This window comes from Monodon monoceros, unplaced genomic scaffold (genome assembly GCF_005190385.1).
Source record: "Monodon monoceros isolate NGI ecotype Baffin Bay Population unplaced genomic scaffold, NGI_Narwhal_1 Super_Scaffold_22, whole genome shotgun sequence".
Taxonomy (NCBI): Eukaryota; Metazoa; Chordata; class Mammalia; order Artiodactyla; family Monodontidae; genus Monodon; species Monodon monoceros.
In genome coordinates this window covers 4,791,121-4,797,120 of record NW_021703779.1, presented here as the reverse complement: position 1 = coordinate 4,797,120, position 6,000 = coordinate 4,791,121, and the positions used below count along the sequence as shown (strand labels likewise).

The window sequence follows — 6,000 nt, the reverse complement described above, 5'->3', positions numbered from 1 at the left end:
AAGGGAAGGGAAGGGGAAAGGGAAGGAAGGGAAGGGAAGGGAAAGGGAAAGGGAAGGGAAGGAAGGAAAGGGAAGGGAAAGGGAAAGGGAAAGGGAAGGGAAGGGGAAAGGGAAGGGAAGGAGAAGAAAGAAATCCCCCTGCAGTATCCAGACACACAACAGCTAGGGATCTGCAGAAGCTGCACGGCAGGCAGATTCCCAGCTATTGCATACTTTCAGGACACGTGCCCAGCACAGTGTTGTCCAGTGGAAATGGCACACAGAGCAGCTGCGGAGAAAGTCATGGGTCCCCGTGGAGCGACAGGGAACTTTATGACCACAGTGGAGTCTGTTCTCGCTTTCCTAACACTCCGTAATGTATGCGTGGAATAACATCCCGTGTGATGCTTGTACGCTGTGAAAACAACGTCTGCTTTTCTTCTGCTTTTTAATGTATCCTGTACACATGGGGAAATAAGGGGGGAAAGATGGATGGAGAACTCTGAATTTGGAAGGAAGTGAATATAATAACTGTATTATGTACGTGAGAAGACATATTAGGTTAATGATGACGGAAGGTGGACTTTTAAATTTTTCTTTGTAAGATCTCCTAAAAGCACATTAATTCAGTGTTAAATGGATAGGGACTAACCTCAAACATCCAGACCAACGTCTGCGTGCTTTTGGCAACACGCAAAAAAGTGAAGCTGGGCTTTGCTTAACATAAGGCACAAAACCGTCCGTCTTCCTGCTTCCACTGCTGATGTCGACACACAGAAGTCTCTGTAGCCCTTTATTTCCCAAATTCAGTCAACTTGTAAGCAGTCACTTGTAACAGGAAGTAGTACTAACGTAGTAACGTGTATTTCCAATACCAAGCACGCAGTATACGCACATTTTCTGCCCCGTCCATAAATATCAACATGATCGAGAAAACGTTCAAGACCAGTGCATACCAAAGTATGTTTTCTGCTGGCAAGAGTGTCACTCTAAATTGATGCCCGCCACTTTGGGGCGCTCTGGGGGTCAGCAGTCAGGGGCTGCTTCGTCAAAGAAGCGGATGACAGTGTGAAACGGATCTGATGTTGGGAAGGGTGATGGCAGATTCGGGAGGGAAGAAAGCAAGCCTGGAAAGGCCTGTCTGTCTCCACTTACTATTACGTCTGTCCCACATTCGGGAACACGGGGGCTCCTTTCATGATCTTGCCGAATTGCGCCCATTAAACTATTCATATCTTTGTTTTAAACCATAATTCAAAACACATTAGACACGTCTGTAACGGGAATCTTGTAGATACTGAGTAAACCAAGAGGTAGACAGCAGACGCTCTCGCGGTGCCACCCCTGTCCCCTGTCCTGTGCTATTTCAGGGCACGTCCGCTCAGCTTGTAAACACCCGCGCCTCTGTCTGCACCCAGAGCAGGCTCTGTGCGTGTGCAGGACACAGAGGCCCGGGAGCAGCCCGCCTGCAACGCCCCAGTTCCCCAGAGGGCGAAGGGCTGCCCACAGTGGTAACTAGCGTGAGAACGCGCCTTTGTGTTCCGCCTTCCCTTCCCGGTCACCTTCCCCTCTCACCCCCGCCCCTGCCCACCCGGTGTCCTGGATCCTTGCCTCTGTAAACTGCTTCTATGCGGAGCCTTAACTAGCACGGGCGTCTGGGGATCACGTCCCTGGCAGGTCATCTCCCGCGTCAGGAGTCCCACGTGCAAACGCCCCTGTGATTCCACACGTATCTACACCTGTCTCCCGATGCTTCCTAGGGTTCACTCCCCACGCCACGGGATGGAAAAGTTTCCAAGACCCTAGGGTCTGGCAAGCTTGGTGCCCAGAAAAGCGAGCGCTTCATCCCACGAGTAGCCTAGGAAGGCAACTCACCATGTGGAAGGGTTACCATTTCCTTGTTCTCCATTAAGAGAAAAAAAGTAGAAAGGGACATTATACATTAGTCTATTAAATTATCTATGTAATTTTAGTTTTTAAGGTTGTAGCCAACTTTCCTTCTCAAGTACCAGGGAGAAAGACAGTATAGAGCATTTAAATAAGTAAATACAGAAAATCACCTCAACCCTGGGGAGGGGCGTTGGCAGCGGTTAGCGATAAAAATATCCAGAAACGGTATTCACCTGGAAAAGAAAAAGCCTGAAACTGACTTACCAATCTATGAACAACTCAGAATTTTTTTATAGAAAATAAGTATTCTAAGGGGTTAGGATTAAGTTATAGGGTGATATAAGAGTTAAAGGGAGGGCTTCCCTGGTGGCGCAGTGGTTGAGAGTCCGCCTGCCGATGCAGGGGACGCAGGTTCGTGCCCTGGTCCGGGAAGACCCCACATGCCGCGGAGCAGCTAGACCCGTGAGCCATGGCCGCTGCGCGTGCGCGTCCGGAGCCTGTGCTCCGCAACGGGAGAGGCCACAACAGTGAGAGGCCCGCGTACCGCAAAAAAAAAAAAAAAGAGTTAAAGGCAAATTAACTGAGTAACCAACCTATTCGGGCAAACCACAGACTAGTAATTTTGTATTTAAAAGTAACCCTAAAGAAGAGAAAGACAGGAATTTCGGCTTTTCCGTGAGAATCAGGATGAATACCAGGCAGCAGGCCTAACTAAACTACATGACGCCCACTTTACCAAGTTTTTTTATCGTCCTATTTAATTTTGCTTTTATTTTCAGAGGTGTTCGTGGAAGATGGAAAAGATCCTTGCCCCTTCCCTCGAACCAGCCTTAAATGATCAAGTCTGGTCCCATATCCAAGTTCAAATGCACTAGAAAATGGCCTCCCCTTTGCACAGACAACTATTTTGGAAGCACTATTTCTTTCTTAAAGTAATTTTAAACCACTAGAAGACGTACAACTGGTACAGTGTCAGTTGGTTCTGGAGCACGGCGAGCATTAATTAAATGAAAATGCACCGCTTTTGGAAGCGCTGCAGTGACCGTTAAAATGTGGTGCTATTTGCTTTTACAAACCACACCGCACATGCAACCTTCCATACGTCTCAAGGCAAGGCGCATTCCAGACTTCAGTCCTTGTGCTCTGCAAACCAAAAGCGTGTGTGCGCTGGTCATCACAGATCCTCTGGTGGTCTCCGGGAAGATGCATCACAGAACGGGGCTGGGGGCGAGGGGATGACAGACCTGCCTGACGGCTGAAGACACTGCCAGGTCGGTCCCCCTCGTCTCTCCCCATCTTACTCCACTGCATTTACAAATATACAAAAGTGCTTGCTGGGGGAAGAAAATGTAACAATCTTACTGAACTAGAATTTATATACCATACAGTTCACTCAAGCGTGCAAGCAGTGATTTCTAGTGTTTCCTAAGGGTGTGACCACCACCACTATCCATTTTAGAAGGATTCTGCTACCCCATTAAGATCCTCCGTGCCCTGCCGGGAAAATTTTAAGGTAGCAACAAAGTTATTTTTGTGTCTTCAGCTGCTCCTTTGATTACTCGTGTTTCCAGCACGTCCAGGGTCCTTCACCGGGGTACGTCCACCCCTCAGAAAAGCCCATGTGCAGGAAAGGCCCTAAAACACAGCAGTCATACTGGCTGGGCAAGGATTACTCTTCTGGAAATATGTGCCTCCCCAAAGGAAGAAAAGAGTCTGCGCCTGAAACACCCTCGTCTCAGTCATCTCTGTTTTAGTCACTGGCAACACCAATCTCTCAGCAGTTCCTGACCGAAGACCCTGGAGTCATTTCCTACAGGCCACAGGTAAGTCCCCAAAGCCTATCAGAGTCACCTTTCCACATGTGCTCCCCGGACAGCTGACTTCTGCCTCTGTCCACGTTACTGTCACCTTTCGTTGCCGCTGCTGGTTTGCTGTGCTTTTTCGATCCACATATAAACGACAACGTAGAGCGCTCGTCTTCCTCTGTCTGGCTCTGTCCACTCAGCGCAGTGCCCTCTGAGGGGGAATACTGCACTGGCGCTCCGTACCATGACCCTGGACACCCAGCACGCCCAGCCCCTCCTTCCTTCCAGTCTGCACCCTTCTCTGCTCCACCCTCAGGCTCCACCCCCTGGAACCGGAAGGCTCTTCCTTCAGATGGTGCAAGGCCAGCCCTTCACTCCTTTATACAGCATCTCTTCTGTGGCCGCCCTCCCTGAAATAGGAAAAAACAAAAACACCCCCTTCCCCACAGCTCCTGTGTCTAGTCTTTATTTTTCGCACTGTCAGTTATCACTCTCTACCCTAGTATATGAGAGTGTTTTATGTATTAATCTTGTTTACTGTTTCCTCTCGCCCCCAATCAGAGTGAATCCGTGTGTGTGTGTGTGTTTTCCACAAGAGCAGACATTTTTGTCTTTTACTTGTTACCTCAGTGCCTAGCACAGTGCCTGACACAGAGCAGGTGCTCAACAAACATTTGTTGAATAAAAAAGGGAATGAAACGTGAGTGATAAAACGAGACCCCAAAACACTTTATTTCTACCCTAAAATTCTCCCAGTAAGCCAGGGAGGCTCCTGGAGGATTCTAAAACTGTATAAAGGATACTTGCACGACTTTATGGTAAATACTAAAAATCACTGGCTAACACACTTAAGATGAGTGAATTTTATGGTATGTAAATTATATTTCAATAAGGCTGTTAAAAGTTCTTTTCCCAGTAAGACACATTTCTACGCTTGATGAGAACTGACTAAGGTGAGGGAAGACGGGGTACCACCTTGTAAACGGTGATGTATCCTTAGCCATATCCTGGAGGAAATACTTTCAACTGTTTAGTGGGTATTATATTCCCATCATTCCGTGCTGCCTCTTCGGTGGAAACAGTAGCCTCTGCCATAAGTTCTAGGCATGGTATTTTTGGTTTCAGAAGTGCAAGAACTGAAGTCTGGAATGCTGAATGTTGGGCTTATTTGTAAAACCAAGAAACAGAACAATTTAATGGTGACTGCAAGGTTTCCCCCAAATGGTGCACTTTCCTTCAACAAAAGCCTGCTTAAATTTGAGGGATGCCGCTCTAATTCTAGACATATACGGTCCTCAGACATGTAGGAAGGGCTGGGACAGCACGGCCTTGTTCCTTCCCCAGAACGGATGCCTCTTTGCTGCTTGGCAGCCACCGGGCCGGCCCTGGGGACTGTCACAGGGCCTCTGCCCAGACCCCGTCCGACTCTGAAAGGGATTCCACCTCTGTCTGCAGAGGCTGGGAGCTGCTCTGCCTCACGTCTGGACATGCAGCCATGATGTGAGAGCGCCAGACCCCCATCCTGCCGGCAAGGGAGGAGATGGGAACGCACTGTGACCACAGCACGCCTGGACCGCATTTGAACTGCCAAGGTCAAGGTGAACACTTCTCGAGCCCTGTACCGATCCCTGCCTCTGAACCCACTGTTCATTATTTATTCCCACGGCCTCTCTCAGTCCTCGGACCACTTGGAGACAGTCCTCAGACAAGGGAGGTCCGATGTCTGTATTTCTTATTTCATTTTTGGACCTGCTCAGTGTATCTGCCTCGGGGTTGGCGGGGGTCCTTAAAAGGACTTTTTAAAAGACAGACTTAAACATCCACAACATACACTGTAACAGAATTCAAATACTCAACTGATCCGCTTGCAAGGTTCCCACTTGAGACCTATGATTGTGCAGAGAAAGCTGTGGCAATATTATCTGGTGAGAAACGGACAGACTAACGGAAACATACATTTTACCCAAAACGGAACGGAAATTGCAGTTTATAGCAGCCAGTTCAAACCTTCCCGTTTTGAAAGACATGATTGATGTTACCAGTCTCACATTATTCATTAATATCATGATGTATTCTTAAAATAAACTTAAACGAGCTCCCTAAGAGGATAACTGCTGGTTAGTAAGGGAATCACCTGACGAACCTCTATCCATGAAACTGGCCCTCACTATTAGCCAAGCAGATGGATCATTAATTCAGAGCACACACAGCCATCTCAACACAGCTGGAGAAATAAACACGGAGCTATTATTAATATCCAGTCAAATGATGTCCTCCCACTATCACAGACTAAACTAACCACAAATGTAATATAGTTAGTATTCAT

At 47.9% G+C, this 6,000-nt stretch overlaps 1 protein-coding gene across 1 annotated transcript in view; it reads right to left on the bottom strand.

The window, feature by feature from the left end:
• ANOS1 (anosmin 1) overlaps positions 1-6,000 on the bottom strand; it is a 190,515-nt gene that overhangs the window by 38,296 nt on the left and 146,219 nt on the right. The gene's annotated exons all lie outside the window — the stretch shown is intronic.